Source organism: Salvelinus alpinus, chromosome 3 (assembly GCF_045679555.1).
Source record: "Salvelinus alpinus chromosome 3, SLU_Salpinus.1, whole genome shotgun sequence".
Lineage (NCBI taxonomy): Eukaryota > Metazoa > Chordata > Actinopteri > Salmoniformes > Salmonidae > Salvelinus > Salvelinus alpinus.
The window spans coordinates 101,055,006-101,072,454 of record NC_092088.1 but is presented as its reverse complement, the minus strand read 5'-3'; the positions used below and the strand labels follow the sequence as shown (position 1 = coordinate 101,072,454).

At 45.4% G+C, this 17,449-nt stretch overlaps 1 protein-coding gene across 1 annotated transcript in view; it reads left to right on the top strand.

Moving 5' to 3' along the window:
• dock1 (dedicator of cytokinesis 1) overlaps positions 1–17,449 on the top strand; it is an 800,130-nt gene that overhangs the window by 492,037 nt on the left and 290,644 nt on the right. The gene's annotated exons all lie outside the window — the stretch shown is intronic.

Sequence of the window (17,449 nt, the reverse complement as noted above, 5' to 3'; positions counted from 1 at the left end):
GATACAGAGAGAGAGAGAGAGATATGGAGAGAGAGAGAGAGAGAGATACGGAGAGTGAGAGATACGGAGAGAGAGAGATACGGAGAGTGAGAGAGAGATACGGAGAGAGAGAGAGATACGGAGAGTGAGAGAGAGATACGGAGAGCGAGAGATACAGAGAGAGAGAGAGATGCGAGAGAGATATATGGAGAGCGAGAGAGAGATACGGAGAGAGCGAGAGAGATACGGAGAGAGAGAGAGATATACAGAGAGATACGGATAGAGAGAGAGAGATATGGATAGAGAGCGAGAGAGAGAGAGATACGGAGAGAGCGAGAGAGAGATACAGAGAGAGCGAGAGAGAGATACAGAGAGAGCGAGAGAGAGATACGGAGAGAGCGAGAGAGATATACGGATAGCGAGAGAGAGATACGGAGAGAGCGAGAGAGATACGGAGAGAGAGAGAGATATACAGAGAGATACGGATAGAGAGAGAGAGATATGGATAGAGAGCGAGAGAGAGAGAGAGATACGGATAGAGAGAGAGATACGGATAGAGAGAGAGAGATACGGATAGAGCGAGAGAGAGATACAGAGAGAGAGAGAGATATATGGATAGAGTGAGAGAGAGATACGGATAGAGAGAGAGATGCGAGAGAGATATATGGAGAGCGAGAGAGAGATACGGAGAGAGCGAGAGAGATACGGAGAGAGAGAGAGATATACAGAGAGATACGGATAGAGAGAGAGAGATATGGATAGAGAGCGAGAGAGAGAGAGATACGGATAGAGAGAGAGATACGGATAGAGAGAGAGAGATACGGATAGAGCGAGAGAGAGATACAGAGAGAGAGAGAGATATACGGATAGAGTGAGAGAGAGATACGGATAGAGAGAGAGATACGGATAGAGAGAAAGAGAGAGAGATATACGGAGAGAGATACGGATAGAGAGAGAGATACGGAGAGAGAGAGATACGGATAGAGAGAGAGAGATACGGATAGAGCGAGAGAGAGATACAGAGAGAGAGAGAGATACGGATAGAGAGAGAGAGATACGGATAGAGCGAGAGAGAGATACAGAGAGAGAGAGAGATACGGAGAGAGAGAGAGATATACGGATAGAGTGAGAGAGATACGGATAGAGAGAGAGATACGGATAGAGAGAGAGAGAGAGAGAGAGAGATATACGGAGAGAGAGAGAGATATACGGAGAGAGATATGGATAGAGAGAGAGATACGGAGAGAGAGAGATACGGAGAGAGAGAGATACGGAGAGAGAGAGATACGGAGAGAGAGAGATACGGAGAGCGAGAGAGAGATACGGAGAGCGAGAGAGAGATACGGAGAGCGAGAGAGAGATACGGAGAGCGAGAGAGAGAGATACGGAGAGCGAGAGAGAGATACGGAGAGAGAGAGAGATATACGGAGAGAGCGAGAGAGATACGGAGAGAGAGAGAGATACGGAGAGAGATACGGATATAGAGAGATACGGATAGAGAGAGAGATATGGAGAGAGCGAGAGAGATATACGGAGAGCGAGAGAGATATATATACGGAGAGCGAGAGAGATACGGAGAGAGAGATAGATACGGATAGAGAGAGAGATACGGAGAGAGAGAGATACGGAGAGAGAGAGAGATATACGGAGAGAGATACGGATAGAGAGAGAGAGAGATACGGATAGAGAGAGAGATATGGAGAGAGCGAGAGAGATATACGGAGAGCGAGAGAGATATATACGGAGAGCGAGAGAGAGATACGGAGAGAGAGAGAGATACGGAGAGAGAGAGAGATATGGAGAGAGAGATAGATACGGATAGAGAGAGAGATACGGAGAGAGAGAGAGATATACGGAGATAGCGAGAGAGAGATACGGAGAGAGATATACGGAGATAGAGAAAGAGAGATACAGAGAGAGCGAGAGAGATATATATACGGAGAGAGCTATACGGAGAGAGAGAGATACAGAGAGAGCGAGAGAGAGATACGGAGAGAGAGAGAGAGAGATATATACGGAGAGAGAGAGAGAGAGATACGGAGAGAGCGAGAGAGAGATACAGAGAGAGAGAGAGAGAGAGAGAGAGATACGGAGAGAGCGAGAGAGAGATACAGAGAGAGAGAGAGAGATACGGAGAGAGATAGATATACGGAGAGAGAGAGGGAGAGATACGGAGAGAGAGAGAGAGATACGGAGAGAGATACGGAGAGAGAGATAGAGAGATACAGAGAGAGTGAGAGAGAGATACGGAGAGAGCGAGAGAGAGATACGGAGAGAGAGAGAGAGAGAGAGAGAGAGAGACACAGAGAGAGGGAGACGCAGAGAGAGAGGGAGACGCAGAGAGAGAGGGAGACGCAGAGAGAGAGAGACGCAGAGAGAGAGAGACGCATAGAGAGAGAGAGACGCAGAGAGAGCGAGAGAGACGCAGAGAGAGCGAGAGAGACGCAGAGAGAGCGAGAGAGACGCAGAGAGACGCAGAGAGAGCGAGAGAGACGCAGAGAGAGAGAGAGAGACGAGAGAGAGAGAGAGAGAGAGAGAGAGAGAGAGAGAGAGAGAGAGAGAGAGACGCAGAGAGAGAGAGAGAGAGAGAGACACAGAGAGAGAGAGAGACGCAGAGAGAGAGAGAGAGACACAGATAGAGAGAGAGACGCAGAGAGAGAGAGAGAGACGCAGAGAGAGACGCAGAGAGAGAGAGAGAGACACAGAGAGAGCGAGAGAGAGACGCAGAGAGAGAGAGAGAGAGAGACGCAGAGAGAGAGAGAGAGACGCAGAGAGAGAGAGAGACACGCAGAGAGAGAGAGAGACACGCAGAGAGAGAGAGAGAGACGCAGAGAGAGAGAGAGAGACGCAGAGAGAGAGAGAGAGACGCAGAGAGAGAGAGAGAGACGCAGAGAGAGAGAGAGACGCAGAGAGAGACGAGCAAGATTGGTGACTTGTTGCCACAAGAAGAGGTCAGCCATTGGAGCACAACCATCATGTGACCACATTAAGAGGTCAGCCATTGGAGCACAACCATCATGTGACCACATTAAGAGGTCAGCCATTGGAGCACAACCATCATGTGACCACATTAAGAGGTCAGCCATTGGAGCACAACCATCATGTGACCACATTAAGAGGTCAGCCATTGGAGCACAACCATCATGTGACCACATTAAGAGGTCAGCCATTGGAGCACAACCATCATGTGACCACATTAAGAGGTCAGCCATTGGAGCACAACCATCATGTGACCACATTAAGAGGTCAGCCATTGGGGCACAACCATCATGTGACCACATTAAGAGGTCAGCCATTGGAGCACAACCATCATGTGACCACATTAAGAGGTCAGCCATTGGAGCACAACCATCATGTGACCACATTAAGAGGTCAGCCATTGGAGCACAACCATCATGTGACCACATTAAGAGGTCAGTCATTGGAGCACAACCATCATGTGACCACATTAAGAGGTCAGCCATTGGAGCACAACCATCATGTGACCACATTGAGGTCAGCCATTGGAGCACAACCACCATGTGACCACATTAAGAGGTCAGCCATTGGAGCACAACCATCATGTGACCACATTAAGAGGTCAGCCATTGGAGCACAACCACCATGTGACCACATTAAGAGGTCAACCATTGGAGCACAACCACCATGTGACCACATTAAGAGGTCAGCCATTGGAGCACAACCACCATGTGACCACATTAAGAGGTCAACCATTGGAGCACAACCACCATGTAAACACATTCTACAGTTCATTCACAAAGTATTCAGACCCTGTCCCACATTCTGTTACATTACAGACTTATTCTAACATGGATTCAATCAATGTTTTACCTCAACAATCTACACACATTACCCCATAATGGCCAAGTGCAAACAGCTGTTTAGAAATCTCTGCTAATGTATATAAAAAAAAGACATAAGTATTCAGACCCTTTGCTATGAGACTCGAAACTGATCTCAGGTGCATCTTGTTTCCATTGATCATCCTTGAGATGTTTCTAGAACATGATTGGAGTCCACCTGTGGTAAATTCAATTGATTGGACATGATTTGGAAAGGCACACACCTGTCTATATAAGATCCCACAGTTGACAGTGCATGTCAGAGCAAACACCAAGCCATGAGGTCGAAGGAATTGTCCATAGAGCTCAGAGACAGGATTGTGTCAAGACACAGATCTGAGGAAGGGTACCAACACATTTCTGCATCATTGAAGGTCCCCAAGAACACAGTGGCCTCCATCATTCTTAAATGGAAGACGTTTGGAACCTCCAAGACTCTAACTAGAGATGGCCGCCCGTCCAACCTGAGCAGTCGGTGTAGTTAACACGCCCCTGAGACACAGCTGAGGGTGGAGAGGACTCGAGACAAGCATTTCTCTTCTCAACTAATAACATAATGGAATATCTCTCACTCACACTGAACACAGCCAGGAGGAGTTGAGGAAATTGAGATTGAGTAAGGTGCGATACTCATAATGAACCTCACACACAAAAAGAAACCCACACACACACACACACATACTGTTTTCACTGCAGCCAATCAAAAGCACAATGACTCGTACAATCTCCAGTATTCCTTTCCAGTTCCTGTCTCTGTGTGGGTGTTTATCATTTCTGTCTCTGAGGGTCACAGGTCATGTTGGCTTAGCTGATAGAGAGAGAGAGAGATCAAAGCAGCTACGGTATACATAATTGTAATTGTTTATTTCTTTAATTGTTTCTGAGGCGTATACTATTAACATATAACTACAGGTGTACTCACTGTAAATGGAGATATCTCTGTTCCTTCTCTTCAGTTGATGTCTCTCTACCCAACATACTGTACTCACTGTAAATGGAGATATCTCTGTTCCTTCTCTTCAGTTGATGTATCTCTGCCCAGCATACTGTACTCACTGTACATGGAGATATCTCTGTTCCTTCTCTTCAGTTGATGTCTCTCTGACCAGCATACTGTACTCACTGTACATGGAGATATCTCTGTTCCATGTCTTCAGTTGATGTCTCTCTGCCCAGCATACTGTACTCACTGTACATGGAGATATCTCTGTTCCATGTCTTCAGTTGATGTCTCTCTGCCCAGCATACTGTACTCATGCCTGTTGTAAAGCTCTTATATACTTCTCCTCTCTCTGCGTTAGTGTTTTGAGATCTCTAAAATGCCTCAGTAGAACTGATGGTACCGTCTTTATACAGGAGATCTCTAAAATGCCTCAGTAGAACTGATGGTACCGTCTTTATACAGGAGATCTCTAAAATGCCTCAGTAGAACTGATGGTACCGTCTTTATACAGGAGATCTCTAAAATGCCTCAGTAGAACTGATGGTACCGTCTTTATACAGGAGATCTCTAAAATGCCTCAGTAGAACTGATGGTACCGTCTTTATACAGGAGATCTCTAAAATGCCTCAGTAGAACTGATGGTACCGTCTTTATACAGGAGATCTCTAAAATGCCTCAGTAGAACTGATGGTACCGTCTTTATACAGGAGATCTCTAAAATGCCTCAGTAGAACTGATGGTACCGTCTTTATACAGGAGATCTCTAAAATGCCTCAGTAGAACTGATGGTACCGTCTTTATACAGGAGATCTCTAAAATGCCTCAGTAGAACTGATGGTACCGTCTTTATACAGGAGATCTCTAAAATGCCTCAGTAGAACTGATGGTACCGTCTTTATACAGGAGATCTCTAAAATGCCTCAGTAGAACTGATGGTACCGTCTTTATACAGGAGATCTCTAAAATGCCTCAGTAGAACTGATGGTACCGTCTTTATACAGGAGATCTCTAAAATGCCTCAGTAGAACTGATGGTACCGTCTTTATACAGGAGATCTCTAAAATGCCTCAGTAGAACTGATGGTACCGTCTTTATACAGGAGATCTCTAAAATGCCTCAGTAGAACTGATGGTACCGTCTTTATACAGGAGATCTCTAAAATGCCTCAGTAGAACTGATGGTACCGTCTTTATACAGGAGATCTGTAAAATGCCTCAGTAGAACTGATGGTACCGTCTTTATACAGGAGATCTCTAAAATGCCTCAGTAGAACTGATGGTACCGTCTTTATACAGGAGATCTCTAAAATGCCTCAGTAGAACTGATGGTACCGTCTTTATACAGGAGATCTCTAAAATGCCTCAGTAGAACTGATGGTACCGTCTTTATACAGGAGATCTCTAAAATGCCTCAGTAGAACTGATGGTACCGTCTTTATACAGGAGATCTCTAAAATGCCTCAGTAGAACTGATGGTACCGTCTTTATACAGGAGATCTCTAAAATGCCTCAGTAGAACTGATGGTACCGTCTTTATACAGGAGATCTCTAAAATGCCTCAGTAGAACTGATGGTACCGTCTTTATACAGGAGATCTCTAAAATGCCTCAGTAGAACTGATGGTACCGTCTTTATACAGGAGATCTCTAAAATGCCTCAGTAGAACTGATGGTACCGTCTTTATACAGGAGATCTCTAAAATGCCTCAGTAGAACTGATGGTACCGTCTTTATACAGGAGATCTCTAAAATGCCTCAGTAGAACTGATGGTACCGTCTTTATACAGGAGATCTCTAAAATGCCTCAGTAGAACTGATGGTACCGTCTTTATACAGGAGATCTCTAAAATGCCTCAGTAGAACTGATGGTACCGTCTTTATACAGGAGATCTCTAAAATGCCTCAGTAGAACTGATGGTACCGTCTTTATACAGGAGATCTGTAAAATGCCTCAGTAGAACTGATGGTACCGTCTTTATACAGGAGATCTCTAAAATGCCTCAGTAGAACTGATGGTACCGTCTTTATACAGGAGATCTCTAAAATGCCTCAGTAGAACTGATGGTACCGTCTTTATACAGGAGACACGTTCAGCTTGTTCCATCAATCACAGATAAATCAGCCCTCCGTCGTCACCATTTAATACATCTTCTGAAGCGGGACTTTCTTTAAGATGGATCCAGCAGCCTTATCTCTTATAGGCTGGCCTCTAACCAAGACATATGAGGCATGAGAGATGTTACAGTCCCCTGCTTCTCTGCCTCTACCTCCTTTCCCTGTCTACATCTGCCTCTCTCCCTGTCCCTTTACCTCTCCCACCTCTACCTCTTGCCCCTCTCCTGCCCCTCTCCTCTCCACTGCTTCACTCCTCCTGGGTCCCTCCTGGGTCCCTCTATGCCTCTCTTGTCTCTCAGAAGTCTCTAGCGGAGCAAACCCTGTCGGCCCAATTAAAGCCTTAAAACATTGCTTTGTTTATGGGGACTCCCATTTGGTATGAGAGCAAACATCAATTATTCTCCCCTGCTGTCAGGAGTCGGAGTGAGATGGATGATCTGGCCCACGGAGAGATAGAGAGGAGGATGATGGATTGGACCAGCTCCCTAATCCCCATTTTTCATTTCCATTCAGATCTCTGTGTCATTTCTGCCCTCACACACACAGTCACATTGAGATGGATGTTGATTGGATGAATTGTGTTTGTTGAAATCTATGTCCGGGTCAATATGACATGAATGAAGCCAATAATGTTGCTTCCAGCCTCAGTTGGTATTATTGTAGACAATATGACATTTGATTTTTTTTGATTTTGGCGTAGTCGGCAGTACAAAAAAAAAAAGTTGTTAGCTGCTCATAGGGTTGCAAAGGGACGTTATATTACTGGTACAAAAAGTTATTATCAGATTAAATCTAGTGTCCTTTTGGGGGTATTTCAGATTATCACAGGTGTCTGTAATTATCTCTGGCCCTCTGTGTGGCCTTATATATATAATTTGTTAAAATAATTTTATGACAAAGCTGTAAAACAATATCCTAAATACAAACCATCAACATAGTGAATACCATTGGTGTTTTAATATGAGGATTTCAGCATTCAAATATATGTTATATACAGTGCATTTGCAAAGTATTCAGACACCTTGACTTTTTCAACAACAAAATAATACATTACAGAGAAGAAGAAAAATATTCAATCAATCTACGAACAATACCCCATAATGACATCACAATACCCCATAATGACATCACAATACCCCATAATGACATCACAATACCCCATAATGACATCACAATACCCCATAATGACATCACAATACCCCATAATGACATCACAATACCCCATAATGACATCACAATACCCCATAATGACATCACAATACCCCATAATGACATCACAATACCCCATAATGACATCACAATACCCCATAATGACATCACAATACCCCATAATGACATCACAATACCCCATAATGACATCACAATACCCCATAATGACATCACAATACCCCATAATGACATCACAATACCCCATAATGACATCACAATACCCCATAATGACATCACAATACCCCATAATGACATCACAATACCCCATAATGACATCACAATACCCCATAATGACATCACAATACCCCATAATGACATCACAATACCCCATAATGACATCACAATACCCCATAATGACATCACAATACCCCATAATGACATCACAATACCCCATAATGACATCACAATACCCCATAATGACAAAGCAAAAACTGTTTTTTAGAATTTTTTGCAAATGTAAAAAAAAACTCACATTTAAATAAGTATTCAGACCCTTTACTCAGTACTTTGTTGAAGCACCTTTGGCAGCGATTACAGCCTCGAGTCTTTTTAGGAATAACGCTTCAAGCTTGGCACACCTGTATTTGGGGAGTTTCTCCCATTCTTCTCTGCAGATCCTCTCAGCTTCTGTCAGGTTGTATGGGGAGCGTTGCTGCACAGCTATTTTCAGGTCTCTCCAGAGATGTTAGATCGGGTTCAAGTCCGGGCTCTTGCTGGGCAACTCAAGGACATTCAGAGACTTGTCCCGAAGCCACTCCTGTGTTGTCTTGGCTGTATGCTTAGGGTTGTTGTCCTGTTGGAAGGTGAACCTTCACCCCAGTCTGAGATCCTGAGCGCTCTGGAGCAGGTTTTCATCAAGGATCTCACTGTACTTTGCTCCATTCATCTTTCCCTCAATCCTGACTATTCCCCAAGTCCCTACTGCTGAAAAAATATCCCCACAGCAGGTTGCTGCCACCACCATGCTTCACCGTAGGGATGGTGCCAGGTTTCCTTCAGGCGTGACGCTAGGCATTCAGGCCACAGAGTTGGCTTGGTTTCATCCGAAATGGGAATCTTGTTTCTCATGGTCTGAGAGTCTAGAGGTTCTGGATGGCAGGAGGCTTGGCCCCGGTGATGTACTGGGCCGTACACAGTACCCTCTATAGTGCCTTGCGGTCGGAGGCCGACTGTTGCCATACCAGGCAGTGATGCAACCCGTCAGGATGCTCTCGATGGTGCAGCTGTAGAACCTTTTGAGGATCTGAGTCTCCTGAGGGGGAATATGTTTTGTCGTGCCCTCTTCACGACTGCCTTGGTGTGCTTGGACCATGTTAGTTTGTTGGTGATGTGGACACCAAGGAACTTGAAGCTCTCAACCTCAACCTGAGCACGCACCCCTGAGGGGCCCCCGTGTTGAGGATCAGTGTGGTGGATGTGTTGTTACCTACCCTTACCACCACCTGGAGGCGGGCCATCTGGAAGTCCAGGATCCAGTTACAGAGGGAGGTGTTTAGTCCCAGGGTCCTTAGCTTAGTGATGAGCTTTGAGGGCACTATGATGTTGAACACTGAGCTGTAGTCAATGAATAGCATTCTCACATAGGTGTTTATTTTGTCCAGGTGTGAAAGGGCAGTGTGGAGTGCAATAGAGATTGCATCATCTGTGGATCTGTTGGTGTAGTATGCAAATTGGAGTAGGTCTAGGGTTTCTGGGATGATGGTGTTGATGTGAGCCAATGTTAATTGGGTGAGAAAACAGATTGATGGCCTCTATTAAAAAGAGGAGGACCAGCTTTCTATAGGCTAGTTCTACTATATTTATTTCTCAACTTTTCTAATATTAAGCACATTGATCATATTTATAACAGAAGTATAGCCTACCTGGCTGGCATGAAAATGAACCACGGGAAAAGCGTCCTCCATTCGCTATTTTAGTGCATAAATAACATGTATTTTTCCCCTGCCCCCGTTCCAAGACAGGTGCATGATAATGTTCCATTCTAAATCAAAACTAATTTCACACATATATTATTTAGTATACACTACCGTTCAACATTTTGGGGTCACTTAGAAATGTCCTTGTTTTTGAAAGAAAAGCAAATGTTTTGTCCATTAAAATAACATCAAATTGATTTGAAATACAGTGTAGACATTGTTAATGTTGTAAATGACTATTGTAGCTGGAAACGGCATATTTTTTATGGAATATCTACATAGACGTACAGATGTCCATTATCAGCAACCAACACTCATATGTTCCAATGGCATGTTGTGTTAGCTAATCCAAGTTTATCATTGTAAAAGTGTAATTGATCTTTAGAAAACCCTTTTGCAATTATGTTAGCACAGCTGAAAACTTGTCCTGATTAAAGAAGCAATAAAACAGGCCTTTAGAATAGTTGAGTATCTGGAGCATCAGCATTTGTGGGGTCGATTACAGGCTCAAAATGTCCAGACACAAAGACCTTTCTTCTGAAACTCGTCAGTCTATTCTTGTTCTGAGAAATGAAGGCTATTCCATGTGAGAAATTGCCAAGAAACGGAAGAACTCGTACAACGCTGTGTACTACTCCCTTCACAGAACAGCGCAAACTGGCTATAACCATAATAGAAAGAGGAGTGGGAGGCCCCGGTGCACAACTGAGCAAGAGGACAAGTACATTAGAGTGCCTAGTTTGAGAAACCCACGCCTCACAAATCCTCAACTGGCAGCTTCATTAAATAGTACCCGCAAAACACCAGTCTCAACGTCAACAGTGAAGAGGCGACTCTGGGATGCTGGCCTTCTAGGCAGAGTTGCTAAGAAAAAGCCATATCTCAGACTGGCCAATAAAAACAAAAGATTAAGATGGGCAAAAGAACACAGACACTGGACAGAGGAACTCTGCCTAGAAGGCCAGCATCCCGGAGTCGCCTCTTCACTGTTGACCCAATGGGACTCTGAGACCAGGCTAACCCAGTGGGGGGGGGACTCTGAGACCAGGCTAACCCAGTGGGGGGGGGGGGACGGACGGACTCTGAGACCAGGCTAACCCAGCGGGGGGGGGGGGGGGGGGGACGACGACGACTCTGAGACCAGGCTAACCCAGCGGGGGGGGGGGAGACTCTGAGACCAGGCTAACCTAGTGGGGGGGGGGGGGGAACTCTGAGACCAGGCTAACCTAGTGGGGGGGGGGACTCTGAGACCAGGCTAACCCAGTGGGGGACAGAGGAACTCTGTATGCTGCAGAATTGATCATGTTACAGTGTAGTGGAGAACATCATAATTGATCATTCTGCAGTAGTCGTGAGGAGAGGATAATTGATAATGCTGCGGTATAGAGTCGTGAGGAGAGCAGAATTGATAATGCCATCAGTATAGAGTCGTGAGGAGAGCAGAATTGATAATGCCATCAGTATAGAGTCGTGACGAGAGCAGAATTGATAATGCCATCAGTATAGAGTCGTGACGAGAGGATAATTGATAATGCCATCAGTATAGAGTCGTGACGAGAGGATAATTGATAATGCCATCAGTATAGAGTCGTGACGAGAGGATAATTGATAATGCCATCAGTATAGAGTCGTGACGAGAGGATAATTGATAATGCCATCAGTATAGAGTCGTGACGAGAGGATAATTGATAATGCTGCATTATAGAGACGTGAGGAGAGGATAATTGATAATCCTGCATTACAGAGATGTGAGGAGAGGATAATTGATAATGCTGTGGTATAGAGTCGTGACGAGAGGATAATTGATAATGCTGCATTATAGAGACGTGAGGAGAGTCTTATCTGAATGTTTTATTTGATTCCCCCTCTTTCTCAAAAAAAAGCTGTTGCCATAGAAACCAGCTATAGTTCATCACGAAGATGAAGTTGAGAGATCAACACCTAATATGGTGTGTTAGGTCTGTCCCCGACTAAAAACATCACATAAGAGTGTGTGTTAGGTCTGTCCCCGACTAAAAACAACACATAAGAGGGTGTGTTAGGGCTGTCCCCGACTAAAAACATCACCTAAGAGTGTGTGTTAGGTCTGTCCCCGACTAAAAACAACACATAAGAGGGTGTGTTAGGTCTGTCCCCGACTAAAAACAACACCTAAGAGGGTGTGTTAGGGCTGTCCCCGACTAAAAACAACACCTAAGAGGGTGTGTTAGGTCTGTCCCCGACTAAAAACAACACATAAGAGGGTGTGTTAGGTCTGTCCCCGACTAAAAACATCACCAAAGAGGGTGTGTTAGGTCTGTCCACGACTAACAACAACACATAAGAGGGTGTGTTAGGTCTGTCCCCGACTAAAAACATCACCTAAGAGGGTGTGTTAGGGCTGTCCCCGACTAAAAACCAAACCTAAGAGGGTGTGTTAGGGCTGTCCCCGACTAAAAACAACACCTAAGAGGGTGTGTTAGGTCTGTCCCTGACTTAAAACATCACCTAAGAGGGTGTGTTAGGTCTGTCCCCGACTAAAAACAACACCTAAGAGGGTGTGTTAGGTCTGTCCCCGACTAAAAACATCACCTAAGAGGGTGTGTTAGGTCTGTCCCCGACTAAAAACATCACATAAGAGGGTGTGTTAGGTCTGTCCCCGACTAAAAACAACACCTAAGAGGGTGTGTTAGGTCTGTCCCCGACTAAAAACATCACCTAAGAGGGTGTGTTAGGGCTGTCCCCGACTAAAAACAACCCATAAGAGGATGTGTTAGGTCTGTCCCCGACTAAAAACAACACCTAAGAGGGTGTGTTAGGTCTGTCCCCGACTAAAAACAACACATAAGAGGGTGTGTTAGGTCTGTCCCCGACTAAAAACATCACCTAAGAGGGTGTGTTAGGTCTGTCCCGACTAAAAACATCACATAAGAGGGTGTGTTAGGTCTGTCCCCGACTAAAAACATCACCTAAGAGGGTGTGTTAGGGCTGTCCCCGACTAAAAACAAAACCTAATATGGTGTGTTAGGGCTGTCCCCGACTAAAAACAAAACCTAATATGGTGTGTTAGGGCTGTCCCCGACTAAAAACAACACATAAGAGGATGTGTTAGGTCTGTCCCCGACTAAAAACAACACCTAAGAGGGTGTGTTAGGTCTGTCCCCGACTAAAAACAACACATAAGAGGGTGTGTTAGGGCTGTCCCGACTAAAAACAAAACCTAATATGGTGTGTTAGGGCTGTCCCCGACTAAAAACAAAACCTAATATGGTGTGTTAGGGCTGTCCCCGACTAAAAACAACACATAAGAGGATGTGTTAGGTCTGTCCCCGACTAAAAACAACACATAAGAGGGTGTGTTAGGGCTGTCCCCGACTAAAAACAAAACCTAATATGGTGTGTTAGGGCTGTCCCCGACTAAAAACAACCCATAAGAGGATGTGTTAGGTCTGTCCCCGACTAAAAACAACACCTAAGAGGGTGTGTTAGGTCTGTCCCCGACTAAAAACAACACATAAGAGGGTGTGTTAGGTCTGTCCCCGACTAAAAACATCACCTAAGAGGGTGTGTTAGGTCTGTCCCGACTAAAAACATCACATAAGAGGGTGTGTTAGGTCTGTCCCCGACTAAAAACATCACCTAAGAGGGTGTGTTAGGGCTGTCCCCGACTAAAAACAAAACCTAATATGGTGTGTTAGGGCTGTCCCCGACTAAAAACAAAACCTAATATGGTGTGTTAGGGCTGTCCCCGACTAAAAACAACACATAAGAGGATGTGTTAGGTCTGTCCCCGACTAAAAACAACACCTAAGAGGGTGTGTTAGGTCTGTCCCCGACTAAAAACAACACATAAGAGGGTGTGTTAGGGCTGTCCCGACTAAAAACAAAACCTAATATGGTGTGTTAGGGCTGTCCCCGACTAAAAACAAAACCTAATATGGTGTGTTAGGGCTGTCCCCGACTAAAAACAACACATAAGAGGATGTGTTAGGTCTGTCCCCGACTAAAAACAACACATAAGAGGGTGTGTTAGGGCTGTCCCCGACTAAAAACAAAACCTAATATGGTGTGTTAGGGCTGTCCCCGACTAAAAACAAAACCTAATATGGTGTGTTAGGGCTGTCCCCGACTAAAAACAACACATAAGAGGATGTGTTAGGTCTGTCCCCGACTAAAAACAACACCTCAGAGGGTGTGTTAGGTCTGTCCCGACTAAAAACATCACCTCAGAGGGTGTGTTAGGGCTGTCCCCAACTAAAAACATCACCTAATATGGTGTGTTAGGGCTGTCCCCGACTAAAAACAACACCTAAGAGGGTGTGTTAGGGCTGTCCCCGACTAAAAATATCACCTAAGAGGATGTGTTAGGTCTGTCCCCGACTAAAAACATCACCTCAGAGGGTGTGTTAGGTCTGTCCCCGACTAAAAACAACACCTAAGAGGGTGTGTTAGGGCTGTCCCCGACTAAAAATATCACCTAAGAGGATGTGTTAGGTCTGTCCCCGACTAAAAACAACACATAAGAGGGTGTGTTAGGTCTGTCCCCGACTAAAAACAACACATAAGAGGGTGTGTTAGGTCTGTCCCCGACTAAAAACAACACCTCAGAGGGTGTGTTAGGTCTGTCCCCGACTAACAACAACACATAAGAGGGTGTGTTAGGTCTGTCCCCGACTAACAACAACACCTAAGAGGGTGTGTTAGGTCTGTCCCCGACTAAAAACAACACCTAAGAGGGTGTGTTAGGTCTGTCCCCGACTAAAAACATCACATAAGAGGGTGTGTTAGGTCTGTCCCCGACTAAAAACAACACATAAGAGGGTGTGTTAGGTCTGTCCCCGACTAAAAACAAAACCTAAGAGGGTGTGTTAGGTCTGTCCCTGACTAAAAACATCACCTAAGAGGGTGTGTTAGGGCTGTCCACGACTAAAAACATCACACGAGGGTGTGTTAGGTCTGTCCCCGACTAAAAACATCACCTAAGAGGGTGTGTTAGGGCTGTCCCCGACTAAAAACAACACCTAAGAGGGTGTGTTAGGGCTGTCCCTGACTAAAAACATCACCTAAGAGGGTGTGTTAGGGCTGTCCCGACTAAAAACAACACATAAGAGGGTGTGGTAGATCTGTCCCCGACTAAAAACATCACCTAAGAGGGTGTGTTAGGTCTGTCCCTGACTAAAACCAAACCTAAGAGGGTGTGTTAGGTCTGTCCCCGACTAAAAACAACACCTAAGAGGGTGTGTTAGGTCTGTCCCCGACTAAAAACATCACCTAAGAGGGTGTGTTAGGTCTGTCCCCGACTAAAAACATCACCTAAGAGGGTGTGTTAGGTATGTCCCCGACTAAAAACAACACATAAGAGGGTGTGTTAGGTCTGTCCCCGACTAAAAACATCACCAAAGAGGGTGTGTTAGGTCTGTCCCCGACTAAAAACAACACCTAAGAGGGTGTGTTAGGTCTGTCCCCGACTAAAAACAACACATAAGAGGGTGTGTTAGGGCTGTCCCCGACTAAAAACATCACCTAAGAGGATGCGTTAGGTCTGTCCCCGACTAAAAACAACACATAAGAGGGTGTGTTAGGTCTGTCCCCGACTAAAAACAACACCTAAGAGGGTGTGTTAGGTCTGTCCCCGACTAAAAACAACACATAAGAGGGTGTGTTAGGTCTGTCCCCGACTAAAAACAACACATAAGAGGGTGTGTTAGGTCTGTCCCCGACTAAAAACATCACCTAAGAGGGTGTGTTAGGTCTGTCCCCGACTAAAAACAACACCTAAGAGGGTGTGTTAGGTCTGTCCCCGACTAAAAACAACACATAAGAGGGTGTGTTAGGTCTGTCCCCGACTAAAAACAACACATAAGAGGGTGTGTTAGGTCTGTCCCCGACTAAAAACAACACCTAAGAGGGTGTGTTAGGTCTGTCCCCGACTAAAAACAACACCTAAGAGGATGTGTTAGGTCTGTCCCCGACTAAAAGCAACACATAAGAGGGTGTGTTAGGTCTGTCCCCGACTAAAAACATCACCAAAGAGGGTGTGTTAGGTCTGTCCCCGACTAAAAACAACACCTAAGAGGGTGTGTTAGGTCTGTCCCCGACTAAAAACAACACCTAAGAGGGTGTGTTAGGGCTGTCCCCGACTAAAAACAACACCTAAGAGGGTGTGTTAGGTCTGTCCCCGACTAAAAACAACACATAAGAGGGTATGTTAGGGCTGTCCCCGACTAAACACATCACCTAAGAGGGTGTGTTAGGGATGTCCCCGACTAAAAACAACACCTAAGAGGGTGTGTTAGGTCTGTCCCCGACTAAAAACAACACATAAGAGGGTGTGTTAGGTCTGTCCCCGACTAAAAACAACACATAAGAGGGTGTGTTAGGTCTGTCCCCGACTAAAAACAACACCTAAGAGGGTATGTTAGGGCTGTCCCCGACTAAACACATCACCTAAGAGGGTGTGTTAGGGATGTCCCCGACTAAAAACAACACCTAAGAGGGTGTGTTAGGTCTGTCCCCGACTAAAAACAACACATAAGAGGGTGTGTTAGGTCTGTCCCCGACTAAAAACAACACATAAGAGGGTGTGTTAGGTCTGTCCCCGACTAAAAACATCACCTAAGAGGGTGTGTTAGGGCTGTCCACGACTAACAACATCACCTAAGAGGGTGTGTTAGGGCTGTCCCCGACTAAAAACATCACACGAGGGTGTATTAGGTCTGTCCCCGACTAAAAACATCACCTAAGAGGGTGTGTTAGGGCTGTCCCGACTAAAAACATCACACGAGGGTGTATTAGGTCTGTCCCCGACTAAAAACATCACACGAGGGTGTATTAGGTCTGTCCCCGACTAAAAACATCACACGAGGGTGTATTAGGTCTGTCCCCGACTAAAAACATCACCTAAGAGGGTGTGTTAGGGCTGTCCACGACTAACAACATCACCTAAGAGGGTGTGTTAGGGCTGTCCCCGACTAAAAACATCACACGAGGGTGTATTAGGTCTGTCCCCGACTAAAAACATCGCACGAGGGTGTATTAGGTCTGTCCCCGACTAAAAACATCACATAAGAGGGTGTGTTAGGTCTGTCCCCGACTAAAAACATCACCTAAGAGGGTGTGTTAGGTCTGTCCCCGACTAAAAACATCACCTAAGAGGATGTGTTAGGTCTGTCCCTGACTAAAAACAACACCTAAGAGGGTGTGTTAGGTCTGTCCCCGACTAAAAACATCACCTAAGAGGGTGTGTTAGGTCTGTCCCCGACTAAAAACAACACCTAAGAGGGTGTGTTAGGTCTGTCCCCGACTAAAAACATCACCTAAGAGGGTGTGTTAGGGCTGTCCCCGACTAAAAACAACACCTAAGAGGATGTGTTAGGGCTGTCCCCGACTAAAAACAACACATAAGAGGGTGTGTTAGGTCTGTCCCCGACTAAAAACATCACACGAGGGTGTGTTAGGTCTGTCCCCG